The sequence below is a fragment of the Acinonyx jubatus genome, chromosome A2 (genome assembly GCF_027475565.1).
Source record: "Acinonyx jubatus isolate Ajub_Pintada_27869175 chromosome A2, VMU_Ajub_asm_v1.0, whole genome shotgun sequence".
NCBI classification, from domain to species: domain Eukaryota; kingdom Metazoa; phylum Chordata; class Mammalia; order Carnivora; family Felidae; genus Acinonyx; species Acinonyx jubatus.
Genome location: NC_069383.1, coordinates 150,520,790 through 150,547,111, shown reverse-complemented (window position 1 = coordinate 150,547,111; position 26,322 = coordinate 150,520,790). Strand labels below are relative to the sequence as shown.

Genomic DNA, 26,322 nt, shown 5'->3' with positions numbered 1-26,322 from the left:
TTGGTTACTTAGGCCATTTCCTGGGTCTCACAAAGGCGTCCCTTTGGGCGTTTACACTGTGGGAAGGGCTCGTGAATCCCTGCTGTTGCCTTTGAGAACACGTAGGTCTGAAGACACCTCAGTTTCCAGTAATTGGTCAACTCCTCTCCAAGGACGCTTCTGGCACTTTCCTTGGCCGTCTTTGTGGGCTTGGTACGACGTGGTCCTAGCTACTGCTTCTCCCTGCTCTTTCTTCTGTGTTCCTCGGTGGCCCCTTTGTGTCTTTCCGTCCGTGCGGAGAGAGGCAAGGACGGACGGACTCTCGACGCTGCTTGGAGAGTGTTAGTGGTTTGCCCGGTGCAGTGTGGCTCCTGTTTTAACACCGCTGTTTATATGGCAGAGGAAGAGAAGAGGTCACCGTGCCTTTTGTTGGCTCTTCCTGGCCTCTTCCTCCATGGTATCCACTGTCTTCCTCACACTGGTTCCCTCCCCACTTCCCAAGGAAAAAGGGTACAAATAAGCCACCTGTCACAGCCTGGGTTTCCCAGGAAGCTGGCTCAGACAGTTTAGAGGACAGGGGGCTCCCCAGGGGGTGCCCTTGGAAGGAGGGGAAGGACGCAGGCGTGGGTAGAGGAGGGCTTCGGCTGCAGTGCGGGCCTGACAGGCCTGGGCCCACCCCGCAGGGAGCTCGGGAACTGGAAAAGCCCTTCAGAGCTGTCCCGAGTTGGGGCAAGATCTCCAGGCCTTCACGCTCCCCCGTGGATCAGTCATCCATGGTGGGCCGCCCTGGAAGCACTTGACCTTGGGCGAGGCGGCTCCTTGTGGCTGGGACAGAGCCCGAGGGGAGGACAGGCGAGGCCTTCCTCCGGCTGCACCCCCGGCAGCCAGGCCACAGCCCCTTCGGTGAAGGGGGATCTGGGCAGCCCATTAAAGGGGCCACCGCAGCCCCCGGCATCAGGCAGACCAGACCCCTTTTACAGTGACCTTTGGGCCCCGTGGTTCTAATCCTAGCGACCGTCCGTCGAGTGCCCGTGACGCGGCTGGCGTTGGGTATGTGCTCTGTGTTGACTTTCACAGACGCCGGTAGTCTCTGTTCGCAGTTGGGAAACTGAGGCTCGGGACTTGCTCAGGACCACACAGGCGTCAGTGGTGGTGCTTCCACCCCGTTTGGGCTCTGACGGCTCCCCTGGTGGGACCGGGCCGTCTCTTAGCTCTGTGTTTGTCGCTCCGTCGGCCCCTCCAGATTCACTCCCCACCCAGCTGCTGCGGGGGCATCAGTTGCCTCTGGGCCTGTAGCACCCTCCACCCCTGCCGCCATGCTTTCCCTCCCGGTGGTGGGTCTGGGGGTCAGAGAGAAGCCCACTGAAGCCCTGCAGGGGAAGGGGCTCTGCCAGACTCGGTCAGGCACCAGGGGCTGCAGAGGCAAGAAGAGGTTCGTTGTAGGGTCTCCAACACCCAGTGAATGGATGGAGCCCCCCCGCCCTGCGCTGCATGGACACAGAGAAGAGGCCGGCTCTGCCCTGAGTTTTCCTGTCTCCCCTGGACCCTCCTTTTCTTTTTTTATTGTTTTTTTTTTTAACGTTTATTTATTTTTGAGAGACAGAGAGCAGGAGCGGGGGAGGGAGACACGGAATCCGAAGCAGGCTCCAGGCTCCGAGCTGTCAGCACAGAGCCCAACGCGGGTCTTGAACTCACGAGCGGTGAGATCATGACCTGAGCCGAAGTCGGCCGCTCAACCGACTGAGCCACCCAGGCGCCCCATCCCGTGGGCCTTCCTGACGCAGCGGCCGACCCACCTGTGCCCAGGAGCCTATAATCAGCCTACAACCTCCTCCCGAGAATGGCCCTGCCTGCGTGCCTGGTCTTTAGTAGACCAGGTAACCTCCTCACAATCAGGAAGGCACGTGTATTTTGAAAAAAATGTTTACTTATTTATTTTGAGGGAGAGAGAGAGAGCATGAGCAAGGTAGGGGCAGAGAAAGAGAGAGAGAGAGAGAGAGGATCCTAAGCAGGCTCCGACGTGGGGCTCGAACCCACGAACCTTGAGATCACGACCTGAGCCGAAATCAGGAGTCGGATACTTAACGGACTGAGCCTCCCAGGTGCCCCAGGAAGGCATATGTTTTGTAACTTTTTATCGACGTGTAGTATACACATAGGGTAGGTGCCCACAAAGTGAACGCACCCGCGTGAGCACCCGCGTGACCAGATCGAGGCAAGAACGTGAGTGGCGGTGACAGCACACGGCTTGCACTGTAGCCATCGGGCCCACACTCGGGCCCTGCCCTGCTGTACTGTGCTCACCAGCCCCATCACACCGGCCTCGCTGGTGGTCCCCGAGCTCCTGGAACTCCTCCCTCACAGGGTCCCTATCCTCGGGGACTTCCCCAGCCGGCGCCCTTGTGGCACACAGAGCTGCCTGCCCCTGTGACCCTACTCAGGGAGGGGGTCTCCAGCTGAGCCCTGATGAACCCTGACGAGCCCTGACCTCGGTTTCCCACAGCGTGTGCCGTGACCCTCTGCGGTCCTCCCTCTTTGGGATAGTATGTTTCTCCTCTATTCCTCTGTGGCCAGGAAGGAATGTCTTGTTTTTTCCATTAATAGTTGACAGCATGGGAGCACTTGGGTGGCTCAGTCGGTTGAGCGTCCAACTTTGGCTCAGGTCGTGATCTCGCGGTCCGTGAGTTCAAGCCCCGCGTTGGGCTCTGTGCTGACAGCTCAGAGCCTGGAGCCTGCTTCGGATTCTGTGTCTCCCTCTCTCTCTCTGCCCCCTCCCTGGCTCTCTCTCTCTCTCTCTCTCTCAAAAACAAACATTAAAAAAAAAAAAAACAAACTTAAAGAAAACAACGAATCCACAGCATGAAATGGACCTTACAGTGTGGCACTTCTTGCCAGAGTGTTTTGGTTTTTTTTTTTAAAGTTATATTTCTTTACGTTTATTGGCTTATGACTCCCACCCCAGGACGCAGAACTGGGCAAGAAAGGCCCAATCTGGGGAGTGAGGAAAGCGGGCGTCCCGCGCCTGATTTACCAGTGGCCCCGGGTGGGACACCAGGCACGCCGCCCTCCCTCAGCGCGGAGACAAAGCTGACCTCGGAGGGCTCGTCCCGGCCCGAAGGGCTGTGGCTGTGGCTTTGGGGACCCTCGGGTGCCTGGATTTTAGCAGACCGAGTAACCGGGCACAGCACTGTCAGCGGTGGTGGGAGCCCGGCCAGCCTGGCGTGCCGTGCCCTGTCCGGGCCTCTGGGGAAGCAGAGTGCTTCCGTGTCTTAAGTTACGCTTGCGTTTGCTATGGCGAATGGTAATCGTTTTCATTTTAGGGGATCTGGAAAATACATCCAGTGGAAACGGGAACCGTAAATCCCTGCCATGCCGGCCACCCTTGGAATAATCGGCGTTACAATTTTCTGCAGAGGTTCCGGTGCACGGTCGCGGCTAGAGCCCGCTGCGATTCGGGGCGCGTCATGTGCTGTCATTCTTGGCTCCTGGGCCGGACGCAGAAGCCTTCACTCGGCTGGAGGTCCCTTTGCTCCGCAGAGTGCGTCTGAGGAGAGTGAGATTTGGAAGGAAAGGTCTCTAGGAGGGCGAGCCACTGGTGTCACACCGGTCGTCCACCCTGAGGCCTTTTGAGGCTCTCACTCTAATTAAACTCGGGGTCCTCAACTTAGGGGGACAGTAAGTAGCACTGGCTGTGGGGTTCGCTGACCTTGTTTTTGCTGGCGTGGCCCAGGCTTCCTCCCTGGACTCCTGTGATGTCCTTGGTGGTGCTGGGTCATCGGACACTGGAGAGTGGCCTCAGGGCCCGGCACTGTCAGGGCCCCACAAAGTGGGTGCTCGGTGGCTGTCTGCTGGAGGAGTGGAGGGCCTTCCTCTGCGGTGTGAAGGGAGCAGGGAAGGGATTTGTAGCTGGGGTTACGGCCCTGAGATGGTTTTGCTAAAGCGTATTGCCCTGTGCCAGGCACTTTTCCGTCATCCTACGTGCGTCGGCTTGTTCGACCCTTCCGATAACTGTATTTCACTAGCCCCATTTTATAGGTGGGCAAACTGAGGTCAGGTACCCTGCTGAATACATTTGTTGAGGAGCGTGGCTGACGGAGGGCTGGTTCACCTGCTTCAGGTGAGCTCGAGCCCCACTTTGGGTGAGCCCTGCTTCCCTCTCTCTCTGTCTCTCTCTCTGTGCCTCTTTCTCGCTCCCTCTGCCTCTCCTGGGATTCTGTCTCTCTTTGCCCCTTGCTCACTTGCACCCCCCCTCAAAAAAAAAAAATAAAGAAAGAAGGATCAGTGTCAACCCCAGACTGTGTGTGATGCTTAGAAGCAAACGTTGGACGAAATGATGCTTCGGGCCCATCCGGCAAACTGAACAGAGACCTTTCCCGAAAACAAAGCAGGCCTCCAAAATTCCCAAGGCCCATTAATGGCAAGGGTAGTACTTGCCAGCAAATATTTATATCTGCTTCAGGTTTTGTTTTTCACTTGTCCCCTCCCAGGGAAGCCAGCTGGACACGGAATGTCAGGGTCACGTTGGAAGGCTGGAGACTTTCTGCTCGAGTGTTTCAAAGGGAATACTTTAGGGTCCACAGCCGGGCTATTTTTAAGTTTTGAGAGCCATGAGTTTAGACTTGGCCAAGTTCCCTCCTCATCTTTCTTGGTCTGTGACTCAACTCTGCGCGTCCCAGGAGAGCGAGGACTGGTTACTCCCGGTCACTGGAAGTCTGTTGGGAGCATATCAGGGACCTTCATCTTTTCTCCCCCACGCACGTATCCGCAGCGTATAAAAGGTTCTGGAAGCCTGCCCTGCCGCTGTCACTAGAGAGGAGGGGCCTCGAGTTCAGTGTGCGTCTGCTCTTCAGCCAACCCTGGGAAATGTAAAGACCCAGGTAATTTGAGGATGGGTGGCTGAGGCAGCCCGCTAATAATGCAGGCCCTGAGTCTGGGGGCGCACACACATCCCAGCAGGCTTTGGCCCAGACAGCATGTGACGGTCATTTCGGCATGCACACAGTAGCACGCTTGCTTGCCTTTTGCTGACCAAAGTCCCTCTGACCATAATAGCAGCCTCCCTGTTCTCTCCAGCCCCCCTTCCGGCAGGGTGGGACCAAGTTGTGGCCGTGTTTGCTCACATGATGGTCAGGGCTTGCCCAGGGCATCTGGGTGGAGCTCTCGCGTCTGCTGAAACATCGCCCGGCCCGTTCTCTCTCCCCCCGTCTGTGGCTTGCATCGCTTCCTGATGAGGCAGGGAGGTGGCGAATTTGGAAAGATGGGCTCGGGGGGCAGCCCCGCTGACCGCTGGCCACGGTGGACTCCAGGGCGTCTGCTGACAGAGTCCCCATCAACCGTCAACGTGCTGGCGGCCAGCCTGCCTGTGCCACTCACCGACGGTGCCAGTTTGGGCATCTGGCTTCTCGTTTTTTGCCCTCGGTTTCCTCACCTCATGGGGACTGGATGTCCTGTGCTCTTTATCATTCTGTTCCCCTCCTGGCGCCGCGAGCCAGTGATGGGTTCAGGGCTCTTGGCAGAGAAGCCCGGGATGGAGAGCGCGTGAAAAAAACGTGTGTGTGAGCGCACACTCCCTGGGCAGCAGGCGAGTGGTTGGTGACGGCAGGCACTTCTTCGAGTTGGCCTTGCCGGGTCCCTCCTCCAGGTCACTGTCCCCAACCAGGGGGACCCTGAAATGCCCTGCTCCCACTAATAATGCTCTTAACTGACTTCACTCGTGAGATCAAAACCACATTCTTGGGGGAAAAACACTTAAGCTCATGTAAAGTGGCACTTGAGAATAATAAGGAAAATGAGGAAGTAAAATCCAACACCGAATTAATGATAAGATTCGAAGTACCAAACACAGGGCCTGGTGTGTAGAAGAATAAAAAGTTAAGACATCTCGGGGGTGCCTGGGTGGCTCAGCCGGTGAAGCGTTTGACTTCGGCTCAGGTCATGATCTCGAGGTCTTGGGTGCGAGCCCCGCGTCGGGCTCTGTGCTGACAGCTCGGAGCCTGGAGCCTGCCTCGGATTCTGTGTCTCCCCCTCTGTCTGCCCCTAACCCACTCGCTCGCATGTTTTCTCTCTCGATCTCTCTCTCTCTCTCAAAAATAAATAAAAACTTAGAGACGTTAAGATGTTTCAGTCACAAATCCACCGTTGGCTCAGCAGCAGTGGACTGGGAAACCGTGGAGGCCACAATGCCATTGCCCCTTGTGCCCGGCGGCTGTTGTGACGCTCTGACAGCCGATCAGGGCGGAAGGCTGAGCTGCTCGGGCCGGGACTTGGGTGCGCCACGCGGCTGAACCTTGGAGATGCTGAACCCCCGGTGCCTTCTAAACTTGGGAGACGCTCTGGACCTTGGGGTGGACTTGACACTTGGCCACGTTTTGAGAAGGGAATTTCAGCCAGAGAGCATGAAACCGGGGTGAGTCTCTGCACCGCTCTTGCCTTAGCTTGGCCGGGTGGGGCTCTGGAGTCCTGAGGCTAGGCTTGTGGGCGTGACCCCCCCCCCCAGCGACCGGGTTACTGGCTCTCCTGCTGGGTCCCCGGGGCTCTCGGCTGCCCCTCCCCCACCTCTGTCCGTCACCACATCCAGTTCCAGGCCCAGATGACATACTCCCTCCACGGTCATTAGGGAACACCTACTGTATACAGGAGGCGGAATTAGGATTTGCGGGGCTTGCTTTGTGCCCAGACCTGTTGCTTAGCTCCACTTGCTGGGATGTGGGCTCCATGAGCGGGGGCGGGGGGCGTCCCTTCTGTTCGTCCTTGTGTGCCAGGGCCCAGGGCAGTGGCTGGCACCCGGCAGGCGTGCGGCAAAGACTTGCTGAATCAATGAATGAACACCGTGGCCAGCAGAGGGATGAGGAGAGTCCCCGACTCCCTCCCGAGTGCCGGCCCTTTGAGTGGGGACGTTCCTGCTGTGGTGCACGCACACCCCGGGGCCCCTCCACACCCCACGTGCGCATGCCGGGGCGTGCGTGGGAGGCAGGCACACCTCACCCTGACCCGGAGGCACCCGGACGAGGTGCCGCCCGGGTGGAAGATGCTCCGGGTAGCCCAGGACCGGAGTGGCCGGAAGAGGCTGGGATGCCGTGGTCCGGGTGGCAGAACTGTGGGGCCCAGAGTCCCGGGGAAGTTTGGACAGGAGCAGGGGGAGGTGCCGGCAGGCAGACGTGTGTGTTCTTATCTGAGAGGGCGTTCATCTTGTCCTGAAGTCAGAATTTGCGGAACTGCTTGTGGGCTCTCGATCGGCCCCGGGCCGACTCTTCGACGGCCTTTTGTGCCTCAGTTTCCCCGTCAGGAAAACGCGGGCATGGCTGGTGGGAAGACTAAATTAATTAACGTAGATCTGCACTGTCCAGCAGCTGGGAAGGACTTCAGAGTGTGCCGGTCCCCGTGAGATGTGCTCTAAGGGTGATATCTCCTCTGGGCCAGACTTGATATGGCGAAAAAATGTCAAACAGCTCATTAATATTTTTACATTAGTTCTGTGTTTAGTGTTTGTTACTTTGTTTGTTTATTTATATTTGAGAGTGCAAGCGGGGACAGGCAGAGGGAGAGGGGGGACAGAGGATCCCAAGCAGGCTCTGCACTGACAGGAGAGAGCCCGATGCGGGGCTCCGACTCACGGACCGCGAGATCATGACCCGAGCCAAAGTCAGATGCTCAACCCACTGAACCACCCAGGCGCCCCAAGCTCACAGGTGCTTAAGATGTAGTCTGTCCAGTCGCCACCGCCCCGACACGAGCGCACTGAGGCTGTGTGCCCGCTGCAGGAGGCGGCCCTCACAGCCCCTTGAAGCGTGTCTGTTCTGATGGAGGAAGAAGGTACTCTGCGATCTGAGCAGGTGGTCCTCGTAGCTGAGCCAACGTTCCAGGACCTTAAAAACACACTCAGTTTCGCGAGGACAGGAGGGACATCCAGGGGGACTGCATGTCCCCTCGCTGTCCTTCGAGAAAGGAAAGATGGTGTTTCTAGTAAGAGAGGTGGCGGAAGGCCCCCCGGGACTGGGCTCCTCTGGGCCCCGGCCAACAGGGGCCCGCACCCCGCGCCTCTGGCTGGGCTGTGGAGGCCTCGCCTGGGTGGTGTAGGGAGGGGAGCCAAGATGGGTGGCTTTCCCAAGGAGCCTCCAAAGGCCCGATTGTCTGCGGCCCGTTCCGGCATGGCCGATGCCTTCCTCTCTGGCGGTGGGGCTTAGACAGAGGCCCTTTGGTGGCTGGCCTCAGAGGTCAGTGCAGTGTTAGAGCCAGCCCTCCCTCCTCGGCCTGTGGCCCCCAGCTGCCACCCCTCGGTGTCAGTGGCTGTGTGGGTGTGGGGCGAGGCAGCCCTGCCCTAGTTTAGAGCCAGAGAGCAAAGGAAGGGAAGGGGGAGGGCAGCAGGAAGAAGGGATCCGATGCTGAGTAAGCCAGCGGGGCCTCAGCCCAGCTGTGTGCTTTGTTTGTGGGGTTTCAGTCTCCGCACTGGGTATTGGAGGGCAGGCCCGGGGCCTTTCTGCCGCGTGGCCTTTTCTGACCCAGCCGTGGTAGTGGCTTTGTGTCACTTCTGCTGCACACCGTTGGCGAAAGCAGTCACCTGTGCCTGAATGGGGGAGGGGTGGCAGACTCCCCACCTGTGGATGGAAGGAGCGTCGAGGAATTTGTGGCTGTGTTTTTATTTTATTTTATTTTATTTTATTTTATTTTATTTTATTTTATTTTATTTTATTTTATTTTAATTTTATGTTTTAAAGTCCACTTATTTATTTTTGAGAGAGAGAGAGAGCATGCGCCTGAGTTGGGGAGGGGCAGAGGGAGAGGATCCCAAGCAGGCTCCGCACTGTCGGTGTGGAGCCCAACGTGGGGCTCAAACTTAAGAACCACGAGGTCATGACCTGAGCCGAAACCAAGAGCCGGACGCTTAACCGGCTGAGCCACCCACGTGCCCCGGGTGGCTGTGATTTTAAAAAGTTACACGTAAGCACAGCCTGGAATGTGTCGTTGGGTGAGTTGTAACAGATGCTGGCACCCGTGTAGCCCGCCCTCCTGTCAAGGTATAGTAGAGTTCCAGCTCCAGGAAGTTCCCTCCTGCCTCTTCCAGTCCGCGCCCACCCCCAGCCGAGCACTTTTCTGATTTTTTTCATCGTTTCTTAGTTTCGCCTGCCCTAAAACACAGCATAAATGGATTCGTGTGGTGTTCGTATTCAGCCAATATCCTCACTATTCACGGATTCTGTATTTGCGAGTTTGCCTACTTGCTAAGATTTGTCACCCCAGAATCGACTCGTAGCGCTTTGGCGGTCATTTGGGGACATGTGCGGAGGGGTGAAAAATGTGAGTGGCCCCCCACACACATTCCCCGCTGAGGGTGAGCGGGGCGTTGCTCTGCCTGCTTGTTTTAGCTCTCACTGTAAACAAGTGTCTTTTTTGTGGTCGTTTTAGTGCCATGGTTTTTGCATTTTTGTGCTCTTGGTGATTTTTCTGTATAAAATGTTCCTCAGGGACAGTGCTGAAGTGCTGGGTGGTATTGGTAAACTCGAGAAGGCTGTGATGTCCTTTAACGGAGAAAATACCTGTGTTTGATAAGTTTCGTTCAGGCATATGTCCTGATACTGTTGGCCGTGAGTTCAGTGTTAATGAAGTCAACAATATATGTTAAGTAAGTCATCTTTAGGGGTGCCTGGGTGGCTCAGTCAGTTGAGTGTCCGACTTTGGCTCAGGTCGTGATCTCATAGTTTGTGGGTTCGAGCCCCTCATCGGGCTCTGTGCTGACAGCTCAGAGCCTGGAGCCTGCTTCGGATTCTGTGTCTCCCTCTCTCTGTGTCCCTCCCCTGCTTGTTCGTGCATTGTCTCTCTCCTTCTCTTCCTCTTTCTCACTCTCTCTCAAAAATAAACATTAAACAATTTTAAATAAGGTGTCTTTAAACAGAAACACAGATAAAACGAGGTTATGTACTGACTGGTTGATGCCAGTGTTAGGACCAGAGGCTGGCGGGAACCTAACCCTGTATTTCCTCCAGGGGGGGCGATGTTCACTATTCGATAATTCGGCATTTGCGGTGACTTCATGGAACATTATACCGCGAATATCGAGCATCGGCTGTCGTCCTCTTTTGTCTGGCACCGTTCACGCAGAGAACGTCTGTGAAATTCATCTCTGTTGCTTCTGTGTGTCAGGTGTTGGTCTTTTTTTCCTTTTTTTTTTTTTTTTAACCAAGTAGCATTCCATTCGGTGAGTACACCACACTTTGTTTTTCCATTTCCCTATTGAGGAATGTTTGTCTTCTTTCCTTCTGGGGCTGAAGGAGAAGTCGGCTATGGTCATTTGTGTCGGGATACGCTTTCACTTCTGCTGGGTAAATACCTAGGAGGGGAGTTGCTGGCTCATAGAGTAGGAGTGTGTTTAACTTTTTCAGCAGCTGCCAAAAAGTTTTCTGAAGGGACTGGGCCATTTAGCCTTCCCCCAAGTAGTATGTGAGAGCCCCCACCCCCTTTCCTTCTTGATGCGCTGTTTCCAGGGTTTCTTTGGGCTCTGCTCCGCTGGCTACTTTCTAAACTGGCTCCTCTGTGAGGAGGACACTTGGCTGACACCCTTCTAATTCCTTCTGTTAAAATAACTGTCTTCACAGCCGATTTTTCAACCCTTTTTTGGTAGTTACTATGGTCTCAGAAGGGTTTGATTTTTTTTTTTTTCCCACCCGCTTTCACTAACGCGGAACACTTGCATGGTTTTGCCATTTCCAAAAGCTCACGCGCAACTAACTGTGGGAAAGTCAGAAGCTCTGTGCCGACAAAAATGATGTACAAGGGACCGATCGTTCCACTTGGGGGTAATCACTGTTAAGAGAGACTTTTGTTCTGACACACAGCTGTTTAATTTTTAGGCATCTGAGGGAACGAGAGTGAACTTTGTTGGAGCAGTGAGTCCCTGGTGAGAATTATCCTGGTGAAGGGCCCCAGGGGAGGACACACAGCTAGAACTCAGAAGCCAGCGAATGAAGCCTTTTCCTCTTGAGTTGCTTGTTTCTGGTTCTTGCTGGGAGACTTCGTGTCACCCTGGTGGCTTGATTTTTTTGAAGGCCGGCCAGAGTTTAATTTTTTGCAGGTGATCATAGGATCAGAATGGAGAGCTGGGGGCCCCTCCTCCCCCTGGGCCTTGGGAAGCTCTTCTCTGGACCCTCCGAACAACCCCTCTGCGTTCCTCTGGGGAACCAGCAGTGGGAGGGGGCTCTCTCTCAGGGGCAGCCAGAGTGGGAGATCACTTCTGGTGGTTAGAGAGTCTTTCCTTCTGGGGGCACCTGAGTGGTCCATCGGTTACGCGTCCAATTCTTGGTTTTGGCTCAGGTCATGAGCTCACGGTTCATGAGTTCAAGCCTTGCATCGTGCTCTGTGCTGACAGCGTGGAGCCTGCTTGGGGTTCCCTCGCTCCCTCTTTCTCTGCTTCTCCCCTGCTTGCTCTCCCTCTCTCCCTCTCTTTTTCTCAAAATAAATAAAAAACCTAAAAGAAAAAAAAAAAAAGAATTTTCTTCTGTCTGGCCAGCAAGCAGTCTAATTTAGGATCTGATCCCGTCAGCAGCTGGGACGATCCCGTGAAAACGAAACCAGGTCCTGTCACTCCTGAGCCCAGAAAGAATCCTCATGCCCTTCTTCCCGTTCCTCACTCAGCAAAATCACGTCTGTGTCTGTACTGCAGATGGCTGGCCTACTCTGCAGATTCTAAACGACATATTCTCAGAAGCAATGCTTGTGTCTTTGATCAGAAAGGGGAATTGACGATGTGCCCCGTCTTAGCCTCTCGGTCAAGCAGCAGACAGGTGCGAAGGCCCCTGGTTTGTGGTGGGGACTCGGACCCAGTCCCCCCACGTTGTTCCCACGCAAGGCGTGGGGCCGGTTACGGAAGGAGGGCTGTGCCTGGCGCTTTACCAGCACCATTTCACGTTTCTGGCGGCCCGCAGAGCGCCCAGTATTGTTTCCTGATTCGAAGATGGGGACAGAGCAAGGAGGTCACTCATCCAAGGCCGTGCATGGGGTTAGCTGCAGAATCGAGAGAAGCGTGCTTCCAGACTCTGTGCTTGTCCCAGGGGCAAAGTGTGGCTGGTGGTACCTCCCAGCTGGCACGGGAGGGGGAGACCCTCCCCAGCCCGCGGTCTCCTGCTCCTGACTCCCTGGGGCAGCGGGCGGAAGAGAAGGAGCCAGGGCTCTGGAAATTGGAGAGCACCAACATCCCTCCCAACTTGAAGTTTCCAGCACCTTCGTGTTCTTTTCCTTCTCTGTGACACCCTTTTTCCTTCTTTGGTGAATGCGTATTTAAAGCATCTCTAAATCAGCCTTGTGTTCATCTAAAATCTTTTTTTTAAGTGTTTATTTATTTATTTAAAAAATTTTTAATGTTTATTTATTTTTGAGAGAGACAGGGTGAGTGGGAGAGGGGCAGAGAGAGAGGGAGACACAGAATCCAAAGCAGGGTCCAGGCTCTGAGCTGTCGGCACAGAGCCCGACGTGGGGCTCGAACTCACGAACCGTGAGATCATGACCTGAGCCGAGGTCGGACACTCATCGACTGAGCCACCCAGGCGCCCCCAGCCTTGTGTTACAATGAAAAAAGTTTAGGATTTTATTTTTCCTTAAAAAAAACAAAAAACAAAAGGCTTTTCTTTCTGGTTCCACTTGGATAGCTGTGGCTGTGGCATTGGGCTGTTGTCTGAGGTGGGGGTGTCCCAACGCTCTGGAGTGAACTTACGTCAAAGCCTCTCTGTGCCTCAGTATCCCTTCTGAACCCAGTGTGCATCCTACACTCAGCCTTGCTCTGTCGTCTGTGGTTGGGGTGTGGGATGGGATCCTGGTCCAGATAAAAGGACATTAGTGGGACAGTTGGTAAAATTTGTAAGATTTGAATAAGGTCTGTAGATTAATACATATACGCATATCCATATATGTGTGTATGCACACATACATGTATAGGCAGGTATGGGTTTCATCAGTGTTAATTTTCTGAATTTTGGTGATTGGAATCATATAAATACTAACATTTGGGAAATCTGGATAAAGGGTATATAGGAAGCTTTTGCAGTACTTAAAAAAATTTTTTTTGTAAGTCTGAAATCACATGAGAAGACCCTGGAAGGTGAACAGTCTTGGGGGTGGCGGGGTGGGTGTGGGGTCAGCAACTCCATGCATAGGCTGGCTGTGAGGCCACAGGGTGCTCTGAGGACTTTGAACTCTTCCCGTAGGTGTCAGGGACTGAGCATTTTTGAGCAGGAATATGATGTGGTGAATACACATTCAATTTAAAACATTCTTTAAGTCTTAAAAAAAAATCCCACCACTATTTCTGAATATGAAGGTAATATATCTTCATTGTAGAATGTTTTAAAAAATGCGTAAGAGCTTAGGAAAAAGGGGTGCGTGGTGGCTCAGTCGGTTAAGCATCCGACTCTTGATTTAGGCTCAGGTCATGATCTCACGGTTCGGGAGTTTGAGCCCCGCGTCGGGCTCTGTGCTGACAGCTCAGAGCCTGGAGCCTGCTTCGGATTCTGTGTCTCCCTCTCTCTCTGCCCCTTTCCTGCTCATGCTCTGTCTCTCTCTGTCTCTCAAAATAAAACGTTTAAAAAAAATTAAAAAAATAAAATAAAATAAAAACCACTCATAACCGCTCTTCATAGCGTATCTGCATGTGTAAATATATTAAAGAAAAAGAAAAGAAAGCAACCTACTACGTACTGGGTGGTGGTCTCCTCTCCCTTTGTTTCATTTAACATTGTATGATGAACATTTTTCACGTCTTAAGATGAATTGGGCAGGACTGTGTCGTCCGCCACATGGGGCTATTTAAAATTAAGTTTAAGTTAATCAAGATTAAATGTAAATTAATTAAAATGAAATGAAATTACAGATTCAGTTACTTATGTGTCCTAGCCACATTGCTCAGTAGCTGCCAGAGCTGACATCGTGGACAGTGAGGATAGAACATTCTCATCACCGCAGAAAAGGCCCTATTGGACGGTGCTGCTCTAGAATAGTTAAAACTTCTAGAATACGTAAAAGTTGCCCAGCGTTTCTTTAGCTCTACCTCTGCATTTGGGGTTTTATATTCTTTTCTGGTTGGCACACTTCAGCGTCTTAATAACATTTTCGTGAGCTTGCTTGTTTCTTTCCTAACAGCTTCGTGGAGATGTAATTCACATCCCATAACCCACCCTTTGAAAGTCGACAACTTAGCGGTTTTTAGGATGGTCAGAGTTGTGCGGCCGTCCCCAGTATCTGATTTTAGAACACCTTTATCGCCCCCAAAAGCAAGACCCCACCATTAGCAGATGTCTCCCTGCTCCCACTCTCCCCATGCCAGGCAGCTGCTAAGCTACTCACCGCCCCTGTGCACGCCCATCTTTGGCCGCATGTTTTTTTTTTCTTTTTTGCTTAGGAAAAATCGTCTTAAATTGCTGGGTCAAGTGGTGTGAAGGTTTTTTAAGGCTTTGGGTACGTTGTGCCGCCCTGCCCTCCGGAAGGTGTTGTCCACATGCAGGCTTGCCCCAGCAGCGAACAGAGATGCCCTTTTCTCGGCATGCTGGGCGACGCCGTTGTTCTCATTGCTTTTCCTCTTTGCCGGTGGCCCAGGGCACGTGGCTCCTGACAAGGTAGAACACAGTTTCCTATGCTGAGTGGCCGTTACGCATCAGATCAGATTTGGGAAAGGTTGCTGGGGGGTGTGCCTTGAACCCTGTGTACCCCTGGGGAGCGGAGGGCAGGGAAGGTTGGAGGCCAGAGAGCGGGGGTGCCCTGGGGCAGGTGCGAACCTGCAGGCAGTCTGGCAAGGCTCGCTCTAGTCTGCAGTGATTGGGAAACTGATGGAAACTTCCTTCCCCACCGCGATGCAGCGAAGCCATCGCTGGTTTTGAGCAGCTTTCGGAGTGAAGAAAGCGGACTGGCGCAATGACCCCGTAGCCCAGAGTGGCCTTAAATACTTCCTTTGTGGCTTGGGGGGAGTTCCCTCCGCCTGACCCTGGAGCTTCGGGGTGCATGGGAGAGAAGGCAGAGGCAGGGGAGGCCCGGGAGCCTGGTGGAATGCAGTTGGTTGTGTTACCTGCATCCATGGCTCTTGACCTTGGCTGTTCCCTTAGACTCATCTGAGGTGCTTTGGCCACGCCCCCAGACGGGCACCAGAGTCTCAGAGGTCGTGGTGGGCATCTGCACTGAGCGGCATAGCCAGACTAGAGAAGTGACCGTCTGCATGGGCCAGAGGACCCAGCACCCACTGCCTCTGGGGGTTTTTGTGAGCTTACGTGGGGCCAGGAGGGAGACTGTTGCCGGGGTCATTGGTCCAGCTCTGCCCCAAAAGCTTGGCCCCTCTTCCAGAACCTGTTGACTCCCAGAGCCACCCAGGTCCACAGGCTGCAACCTTCGGCTGAAGACAAGACCTTGCTCGACTTGTGTCCAGAGTAACTTGTTCAGATGTGCCCCCAGGAAGACCTGCCCCCTCCCTGCCAACCCCCAAGCTTTGATCGGATGCCGCGACCCTTGCCTGGATCCCTTTCCAGCACAGTAGGTGGTTCGTGGCTGTGCGATCCCACATGACACGCAGCATCCGGGTGGAGTAGAGAGGATGTCCTGTGATGGCCACAGCGGGGTCGGGCGGCTCCCAGACGCGTCCCTTCCTAACAGAGAGGGGTACTCACCGGGATGGGACGAGGCCCAGGTGTGAGCTGGGGGGTGCCTTCCCCATGGGCTAGCCCGATGGAGCCTTCTTATTTCAAACCTTATCATAACAACAAAAGGTGCCAACCTGGTCATCACCCGGGTTGGCTGTGCGTTCAGGTAAGGGAAGGCTGCGGGGTCCTCTGTCTGGCTGTCCGTAGGAAGGAGGCAGGAATCCTGTTGCCAAACCTCGCGCTAAGGCTGCTTTGCTGGCCTCCTTGTTTGTAAATCCAGCCTCTGCAAGGAGTGGGGAAGGTGCCGTGGCCCTAAACCTGGTTTGTCTTTGGCTGTGGGTGCGCGAGAGATCAGCCAATACCAGTTTGGAATAACCCACTTCGCGTGGAGCACTGCCCAGGCTGGGTGGTGTCTGTATTCGGTCAGTTATCCTGTGTAATTGGTTCTCAAACAGCCTTCCTGGAACTTGTGGACAGGGGCTGGAACGTTCCAGGAGGCAGAGGGAGAGTAGGCTCTGTCCCACCCAGACCAGAGTGGTTTTCCTAGTGTCTGTTATATGTAGTTGAGTTTCCATTGTGTTTTTTTTTTGTTTTTTTGTTTGTTTCTTTTTTTTTTGAGAAAAGTTTCTCCTGCTTTAAGCATTTTGAGAACCACTGCTGTGCACACAGAGAGGCCAGCCTGAATTGTGTTTCTCCAGTGCCGGTAACCTTCGGCCAAAACAATGGCAGTGGTGGTAATGGTAATAATAAAATGTCAAATTGCTGTAGTAGTAAAACTTGTTTGTTTCCTTCTGGAGAGTTGGAAAGCTCTTAGGAAGGCCTGTTTTATTGCTTTGGCTTCTTAAGGACATTACGATCCGTCATAGCGTTAGTAGGGGTTGTCGCTGGTGCCCGGTTTTACCGCTAATCACCTGGAAGACAGGAGAGAAAGCTCTGGATGAGGGCTCAGTCGGTTAAGCATCCGATTCTCGGTTTCGGCTCAGGTCACCATCTCGTGGTTCGTGAGTTCAAGCCCCACGTCGGGCTCTGTGCTGGCAGCACGGAGCCCGCTGGGGATTCTCTCTTTCCCCTTCTCTCTCTGCCCCTCCCCCCCCCAAATAAATAAATAAACTTAAAAAATTAAAAAAAAAAAGAGAGAAAGCTCTGGACAGCCGCCCAAGGCCCTGGCTCGCCCACTATGGCCTCCCGGATGACAGTCGGGCTAGCCTGGGAGGGGCAGATCCTGTGTCGAGGTAGGGGCCCTGTCTTCCAGGAGGTTCTGGCGGGGGAGTGGTCCAGGACGTCTGAGCCACATGGGTCCGTGACCGTCTTGGAGCCTCCATGGAGGAAACCTTGGCCCCTTGCAGCCCCTGGTGAATCCTGCCTCCTACCTTAGGTGTGCAGAGTATCCTCCTTCTCCAACACCACACACACCTCCTGGGTCAGAACTTCACTTCCTGTCACTTCCCATGTCCCAGGGGGCCCTCCGGGAGTTTCCCTGCGTCCTGTCCCCGCCTCCGGGCCCTGCTGGCTCGTTGCCGGCCCATTAATCATCCCACAGTTGTACGCGTGTCTCTGGCTTTCCTGTCTCTGCGCCTTCTCTTACCTTTTCCTGAACCTGGCTCGCCCTCCCCTCCCCTCCCTTCCCCTCCCCTGCCTCTGCCTTTTGAATGCATTCAGCGTTTATCGGGCACCTGCCGTGTATGGGGCACTCTGCTGTCCTTGTGTTTGTGGGGATGCTAAAGTAGAAAGCCAGGCCTCTGCCCTCAGCAGGCTTATTTTCCAATAGGTAAGCCCTACCTGGGCCACAGGCCGCAACAGACGGGCGGATGAAGTGCTTGAATAATCCTCGGTGGCTCTTTGCCTCCCGTTGTACATCATTTAAAACAGGAAACTGTCCCTAGTCCTTGCCCTTTCCTGTGGGAATATTATGATCTTTAAAAGAATCCCATACAGCCACTTTGGAAGACAGTTGGATGGTCGTTTTGGTTTTTTTTTTAAACCAAACTAAACATACTCTTACCATACAACCCAACAGTCTTGCTCCGTGGTATTTCTCCAAATGAACTGAAACTGACGTCCACGCCAGCATCCGCTACATGAATATCAATGGCAGCTGTATTCGTAATTGGCCAAGCTTGAAGGCGACCCAGATGTCCTTCAGGGGGTAAACGGAAGGTCCATCCTTGGTCCTTGGAAGGATGGAGGTCCCTGGAACTGTGGTCCATCTAGACAATGGGATCTTATTTGGCGCTGAACAGAAATGAGCTATCAAACCGTGGGAAAACATGGAGGAGCCGTAAATGCGTATTACCGAGCAAGAGATACCGATCTGAAGAGGCTACATACTGTACGATTCCACTCCCATGACGTTCTGGAAAAGTAAAACCATGGGGGCAGTGAGAAGATCGGTGGCTGCCAGGGGTTGGGGGAGGGAGGGAGCACTAGGTGGAACACGGAAGATGTTTAGGGCAGTGAGACTCTCCTGTATGATGCTGTAATGGTGGTTATGTGTCATTCTCCTTTTGTCCAAACCCACTGGATGGTCAACACCTCCTGTAAACTACGGACTTTGGGTGATGATGTGTCAGCGTAGGTCCATCAGTTGGAACCAATGTAGCCCTGTGGTGGGGGGATGGTGATAGTGGGGGAGGCCGAGCATGAGAGGGGGGCAGGAAAATACGGAGACTCTCTGTACCTTCTGCTCAATTTTATTTTTATTTTTATTAAAAAAAAAAAGTTTTAATGTTTACTTACGTTTGAGAGAGAGAGACAGACAGAGCGTGAGCAGGGGAGGGGCAGAGAGGGAGACACAGAATCCGAAGCAGGCTCCAGGCCCTGAGCTGTCAGCACAGAGCCCAATGCAGGGTTCGAACCCACGAATCGGGAGATCATGACCTGAGCCGAAGTCGGACGCTTAACCAACTGAGCCTCCCAGGCGCGCCCCCTTCTGCTCAATTTTAATGTGAACCTAAAACTGGTCTCACAAATAAATTCTATTAACAAAAGTGCCAGAAGCAAATAAGCCAAACTGACAAATGTCATGTTAAAAAAAAAAATCACCCCGATCTATTGGTGTTTTTTTTTTAAGATTTGTTTTAGGTTTATTTATTTTGAGAGAGGGCAAGCATGAGGGGGGCAGGGGCAGAGAGAGAGGAGAGAGAGAGAGAGAGAGAGAGAGAGAGAATCCCAAGCAGGCTCCATACTGCCAGCACAGAGCTGACTCTGGGCTTGAACCCACGAACTGTGAGACCATGACCTGAGATGAAACCAAGAGTCAGACGCTTAATCGGCTGAGCCCCCCGGGCGTCCCCAGGGTGGTGATTCTTGAGAGACGGGAAGGAAATGAGACGAGCCCTCTGGTTGTTGCAGCGTGCTGGCTTGAGAGAGTGTCCACACTGCACACAGGGAGGGAGAAGTTGAGGCAGAGCCCGGTGAACTCCGTGTGTTGAAATGCAGCTGACAGTCTGAGGAGACAAAGGCAGCGACAGTTCATAGGACTCTAGCAAAATCTTTACCAGGCATGTGTCTGATAAAGGGCTCATAGCCCCATTCTAAAGGGAATCCTCACAGCTCAACAAAAAGAAGAAAAATGGGCCAAAGATTGGGACAGAGCCTTCACCAGAGAAGGTGCAGGATGGTAAATCAACACACGGGGAGGTGCTCAGGTACGACACCGTTAGTCAGTAGGAAAAAGAAAATGAAACCACAAGGAGACAGCACTATGGACCTCTTCGAATGGATGAAATTAAAAAGACTGTCATTCCAAGTGTTGGCAAGGATGCAGAGAAATTAGAACTCTAACAAGCTGCTGGTGGGGCTGTAAGATGTTAGAATTTCTTTGGAAAAACAGTCTGGCGTCTTCTTAAGAGGTTAAACATACGCTTATCGTAAGACCCAGCCGTTCCACTCCTAAGTCTTTCTTTACCCGAGAAAAAAAGGAAATACATTTCTATACAGACACTTGTATACAAGCAGCTTTTTTTGTAACAGCCCCCAACGGGAGACGCCACAGACCTCTGTCATCAGGGGAGCAGATAAACAGGCCGTGGTATATCCAGGCAATGGAATACTACTCCGTGCCGAGAAAGAATGAACTCTTCGTGTGACGACACGGGTGAATCTCAAAATAATTATGCCGAGTGAAGGAAACTGGATAAGGAGAGAGTACATATTCTAGAGTCCACTTGTAGAACCTCTAGAAAACACAAAATGAGGGGCGCCTGGGTGGCTCAGTCGGTTAAGTGTCCGACTTCGGCTCAGGTCATGATCTCGCGGTCCGTGAGTTCGAGCCCCGTGTTGGGCTCTGTGCTGACAGCTCGGAGCCTGGAGCCCGCTTCGGACTCTGTGTCTCCCTCTCTCTCTGCCCCCTCCCCACCCCCCGCTCGCACTCAGTCTCTCTCTGTCTCTCAAAAATAAACATTAAAAAAATTTTTTAAAATCTTATCAAGTTGTACACTTTAGATGTGTGACATTTATTATATGTAACCGCCACCTCCTGAAAGCTGTTTTCAAAGAGGTCCCTCCGGCCATGGTTTGGGGCACGGGTTTCAGGCAGTAAAGTCTAACTGCAGGGGGAGAAATGCATATCCCTTCCTCTCTTCTAAACATTTGGTTCCTTCTTTCCCTCCCTTTCTTCCTGGTTGACGCGCTCAGATGATGATAGTGACACGTGATGACATTTTCTTTTGTTGTTGTTGGACATTTCTCTAAAATCCTATAGCTGAGGGGCCACATGAAAGCAGAGGGGTCTGGGGGCCCTTCCCACCCCGACCCGCTGGCCGTCGCAAGATTCCGTTCAATTCTGACACCGTCTACCTGTCGGTAATAAATCCGAGTCCCCACGGCCCCCTCCGCAGGTTTGATCATTCGCTAGCACAGCTCACAGAACTCAGGGAAGCATGCCTGCCAGTTTATTTTATAATAGCGTGCATGATAAAGGATACGGATGAGCAGTGGGGTGAAGGGATACCTAAGGCGGGGTCCGGGAGGGGCCCGAGCCCAGGAGCCCCCGCCCTGTGGAGTCAGCCCAGAAGCTCTCTGAACCCCGTGCTTTGGGGATTTTTATGGCAGCTTCATGTAGGCAGGATGGATCGTTACCTCGTTTTCCGGCCCCTCTCTCCTCTCTGAAGGATGGGGCTGGGGCAGAAAGTTCTGAGCTTCTTATCACGGCTCCATCTTTCCAGTGACCAGCCCCCATCCAGGAGCCCACCGAGAGTTGCCTGGTTAGAACAAAAGACGTTCCCGCCACCCAAGAAACTCCAAGGGATTTAGGGGCTCTGTGTCAGGAACTGGGGTCATAGACCCAATGTTAGAAGGAACGGGGACAGAGGCCAGTATATATATGTATACATATATATATACGTGTGTGTATATATACATATATATGTATATATATATACGTGTGTGTGTATATATATACACGTATATATATATATACGTATATATATATGTGTGTGTATGTATATATATATACATATATATACGTATATATATATACGTATATATGTATATATACGTATATATATATACACACACGTATATATATATATATATACACGTATATATATATACACACACACGTATATATATGTATATATATATACACACACGTATATATATGTATATATGTATATATATGTATATATATACACACACGTATATATATGTATATATACGTATATATATATCTGATTTATATATATATATATGATTTATATATATATATGATATATATATATGATATATATATATATATATATCATATATATATATACGTATATCTGATTTCATGAGCTGGAGCCTGTCTCCAGCCCTGGGCACTTAGTGAACTCACAGTGCAGGACTGTAGGTGGGATTGGTCAGCTCAGCTATCAGAGGTGGCAGATTCTGGTTCCCCGCATCCCTGGGTGATGGCTCCCTGAGGACTGTCAACCTTGCTCACTGTCATCTTGCCGGCATCTAGCGGGAGCCTGGTTCTGAGTGAGTGACAGAGAAGTATCTGTGGGCTGAATGCTTAGGTGGCAGTGTCCCTCCAGGAGGGCAGGAGGAGCTAAGTGAGGGTCTGCATTGCAAAGGGAGGCGGCGGGGGGTGGGGGCGGGGGGGGGCTGTGGCTGGGGTCCTAGGCGGGAAGACAGCCTATGCACTTGGGGATAGGGCAGAATGAGTGGTGGGCCAGGGTGGTCAGTGGGAGCTCCGGGGCCGGGCTGGTCTTGGGGCCACATCCCTGAGCATGTGGTTTGTTGAGGGTGAGGAAGGAGCCCTCTTTTTTTCTGAGTGTGGCAGGAACCCCCACAGCCTCCAACGCAGCAGGGATAATGGGACCTTTGAGTTAGAACGTGGGCTCATGTCACATCTCCCAGACCGTGTGCTCTTCTGCAAGTTACAGCACTTTTCTAGAACTTGGCTTTGAGAAAGGGATGAAAACTCCCAGCGCAGGGTCTGGTAGGTACATTATTCCCTAGAATATGAAATTTACTTTTTTGCCCCTCGCGAAGGAAGACTAGATCTATTTCCTGCCCATGAAGTACTTTTTTATTTTCTTTTTTTCCCCCCTCTCTTTCTTCTCACATTTTCTTTATTTTTGAGAGAGAGCGAGCAGGGAGAGGAACAGAGGGAGGGGGCAGAGGATCCAAAGCAGGCTCTGTGCTGACAGCAGTGAGCCCGATGTGGGGCTCCAACTCACCAACCGGGAGATCATGAGCTGAGCCGAGGTCGGCGCTCACCCGGCTGAGCCACCCAGGCGCCCCCGTGAAGTACTTTTCTGTGCATTTACCACAAGGCACAAGGATGAAATGCTTTCCCACCTACCTGGCTTCTTATGGGCTCTTCCTCGCTCTGTGACCGACGGCTTAGAGCATCAACGCCTTCCTTCCTTGCTTTGTGTCGGTGCTGGATGATCCGAGTGGCGGGAAAGGAGGTCAGCAGCCCGGAGGACGTGGGCTGCTGGAGTAAGAGAAAGTTCCCGGGAAGCAGAAGTCAGTAGGTCAGAGCCCTCGGGCGAAGGGGAAACCAGAGGAGAGCGTTGCTGTGCCGGCTACGGGGAGCGAGAAAGACCTGAGCCGCCGTGATAAAGTAGCAGGAAACCCCCGGGTGGCCCGTGCACCTGTTCTTGTCCACTCGATGACGCTGTCCTCCTGCCATTGGCTTTACGAGCAGGGGTGGGAGAGGGCATCTGATCCCATTCCCCAGATCCAAACAAGATGAGCGCACGTCCTCGATGGGAGGCTGGCCTCTTCCCGCGTCCGCCCCGTGCACAGGTAGAAGGCCTGCCCACACCTCTGCATCTCACCCTCCTCTGCTCTCTGCATCGCTACGGTGGCTTAAGCCACGAGGTCACCATGGTTAACGGGGAAGAGGTGATGCTGCCTCGGCCGTGGTTTTGTTCTGTGTTTGTGAACAGAGTTATAGTCCCGGGGCTTTGACCCTTCCATCCGGTCCGTGGATGGTCTGCTTGGACTGTGCTTTCGAGGCTGCCTGACGCGCCAGCCTTTGTTGCTTGTCATAGCGAGCTCCAGTCAGGTCAGTCCGCGGGCTTGGGACACTTGTCTGGAAGTGGATCGCGGGATCACCAAGTAGTATAGTTAATACCATCCCGTGGCCTGGTATTTGATGGGTTTTTTTTTAGAGAGCGTTTCTTCTTCAGGATCACATTTGCTGAAGATGGACGGGAAGGGCACTGGGGAGTTTGCGAGGGTGTTGGAAATATTCTGTATCTTGGCCGGGGCTTGTCTGATGTAGGTCATTTGTCAAAACTCATCGGATGGTAGACTTTCCGTTTGTGCATTTCACCGTTTGTGAATTTTCTCTTGAAAAAAAAACAAAAAACAACTGTCAGCAAATAATGAAGTCTTCTTAATGGTTTGCAGGCTGACGTGTTTGGGGCTGAGGCAGACTGCTCTCTGCACCTTACTTCGAAATGCATCAAAAATAAGAAGGGTTGTTGGGCTGACTGACAGCAGAATGATCACACCCCGAGAATTGGGGTGGCGGGCGTATGGGTGTTTACCCCACGATTCTTTCAGCTTTTCTGCGTGATTGAAAATTTCAGGGGCGCCTGGGTGGCTCAGTCGGTTAAGCGTCCGACTTCAGCCCGGGTCACGATCTCGCGGTCCATGAGTTCGAAACCCCGCGTCGGGCTCTGGGCTGATGGCTCAGAGCCTGGAGCCTGCTTCTGATTCTGTGTCTCCCTCTCTCTCTGCCCCTCCCCGTTCATGCTCTGTCTCTCTCTGTCTCAAAAATAAATAAACGTTAAAAAAAAAATTAAAAAAAAATTTCATAATAAAATGGTGGAACAGAAGAACCGTAGGTAACTACTACTTGTGTTCTCCAGCCCTTTCCATAAACAACTTCCCGCCAACAGCTACTTTTCCTGGCTGTTCCTACAAACGGCCTCGCCTGCTTCTTGAAGGCAGTGTTGGTGAAGTGAGTTGAGGGCCCTGGGCTTGGTGAGCCCTCTCTGAACCTGGTGTGCGTGCTTTCACAAACCACGTGTTAGCTTTGAGGTCGACACAGTTCGTCAACTTGAATCAATAGGGCTCTGCAACACAGGGCTTTCCATCCTGTAGGCGGAAGGCTGGGCATTTGCAGCCTGAGAACTGCCCGACACCAGCATTAGGAAAGGGTGCTTGAGCCCCCGCCGACCGAGAACACAGGCTGGTTGCCAGCTGGACACTGGGGAAGCTCCGCGTGTGTATGTGTTCAAAATTTTAAGGTTATACCATATATTTAAACATATGCAGACGGCTTTGACACTAGACCTTTTCTAGTCTAGAGAGAGCACTTGCTCTTGTAAGACTTTTTTTAATGTTTATATTTGAGACAGAGATTGAGAGAGAGAGAGAGAGACAGAATGCAAGTGGGGGAGGGGCAGAGAGAGAGGAAGACAGAGTCGGAAGCAGGCTCCGGGCTCCGAGCTGTCAGCACAGAGCCCGACGCGGGGCTCGAACTAACAGGCCGTGAGATCATGACCTGAGCCCAAGTCAGATGCTTAATCGACTGAGCCACCCAGGCGCCCCAGATCTGTTTTTAATTGAGAAGATGCAAGAGGTAAAACCAACGATAATTTTATAAGAAACCACTCTTTTTTTAAAAAGCTTTTTTTCGTGTTTATTCTTGAGAGAGAGAGAGAATGAGTGCAAGTGGGGGAGGGGCAGAGAGAGAGGAAGACAGAGTCGGAAGCAGGCTCTGGGCTCTGAGCTGTCAGCACAGAGCCCGACGCGGGGCTCGAACTCACAAACCGTAAGATCATGACCAGAGGCGAAGTCGGCCGCTCAACCGACTGAGCCGCCCAGGCGCCCCAAGCAACCCCTCTTTGTATTTTGGCATATTTACTCCCTGAATTTTTGTTTTAATTTCATGCATCATTTACATAACTGTGATGTTTTTCATTTGACTGCAATGAAGGAGTTCTTTGAAAAGGAAGCCCCAGCGACTCCTTTATGTGGACTGGCCCAGAGCCTGGGCTACAGCCGCAGAGATTCTGGGTTGGTCTAGACAGAGAGACTTCCCGCTTACTCACAGAGTACGATCCTGGGACGACTGGGACTTCTTAAAGAGCCCGTTTGACGTGGAAGCAACTTTTTGCTGAGCACAGTAGCGTTATTGCATCCTTGTTACGTGTGTGCCTGGCCATTGAACGTCTGCCAAGTGGAGGGGGCTGTACCAGGTACTCTTGGCGTGTCCTCTCCCCGTAAACCTGCCAGGGGCTGCCATCATCCCACCCTACGGGTGAAACCCCAGACGGCGGGGAGTTCAAATGATCTGCCCTAGTCACATAGTGCATGGATTGTGGGGTTCTAGTGCGGGAGCAGGATCGATAGACAGCTTTGTAGCTGAGGCAGGACCAACTCCAGTGAACTTGGTGGTTTGCAGAGCGGCCTTTACGGCCATCGGCCACTCCTGGGAACACACAGGTGTTCCTAATTGAGAAGTGATGCTCCCAGAAGTTTCCAGGTTAACTCACGCCGCGTGGGAATCGAGTGGGCGGGGAGGCTAAAGGTTAGAGGCTAATTTCTGTTTGATCACGTTGCCGTCAGAGCCGGAGAGGGGAGAGGGAGGGAGGCCTGGGGACTTGAAGGGACAAAGGGTGGGTGTAGGGTGCCCGGCAGGGGAGCCTGTGAGCAAAGGCTGAGAGCTGGGACCCTAGGGGGAGCTTGTTTGGAGGTGAGGGGCAGGGAAGGGCCATGGCCTTGCAGCCTGTCAGACATGGGGCTGGTGGTCTGATACGTCTGCAAAAAGTGAGGCTCATCAGGGCACCTGGGCGGCTCAGTAGTGTCTGACTCATGATTTCAGCTCAGGTCACGATCTCACAGTTCGTAAGTTCGAGCCCCACGCCGGGCTCTGTGCCGGCAGAGCCTGCTTGGGATTCTCTGTCTCTTTCTCAAAATACATGAATATACTTAAAAAAAAAAAAAAAAAAGTGAGGATTGTCAACCGTAGTTGGTTCCCATTGAGAATTGAAGGAAAGGATTTTGTTGAAATCGCCCGACCCGCATGCTTGGCAGGTTATGATCATGGTGCAGTGTTTTTGGATGCATCTGATAAACAGTGGGGGCCTTTGAAAGCTTTGGGCTGGGGTGTAGATCGGCAAAGCAGAGATTTTTCTGAATATCAGCACGCCATTATGGAGGTCGGCATGGGGCTCGGGAGTGGGGTTCTGAAGGCCAGCTCCTGGAGTTGAAAAGCTGATGGAGAGAGAGAGAGAGAGAGAGAGAGCGATCTCAAGGGAGTAATCCACTGGATTTGGTGATGGTCTGC

General features: G+C 52.7%; 1 protein-coding gene across 4 annotated transcripts in view; it reads left to right on the top strand.

Annotated features, from left to right (window-relative positions):
• LIMD1 (LIM domain containing 1) overlaps positions 1-26,322 on the top strand; it is a 69,024-nt gene that overhangs the window by 5,412 nt on the left and 37,290 nt on the right. The window contains exon 1 of one of the 4 annotated variants that reach the window (XM_053219541.1): positions 2,834-4,856. The exons of the other annotated variants lie outside the window; for them this stretch is intronic. The gene's annotated coding sequence lies outside the window, so the exon portion shown is untranslated. Of the gene's footprint in view, positions 1-2,833; positions 4,857-26,322 lie in introns of those variants that run through there. 4 annotated transcript variants of the gene reach the window in all.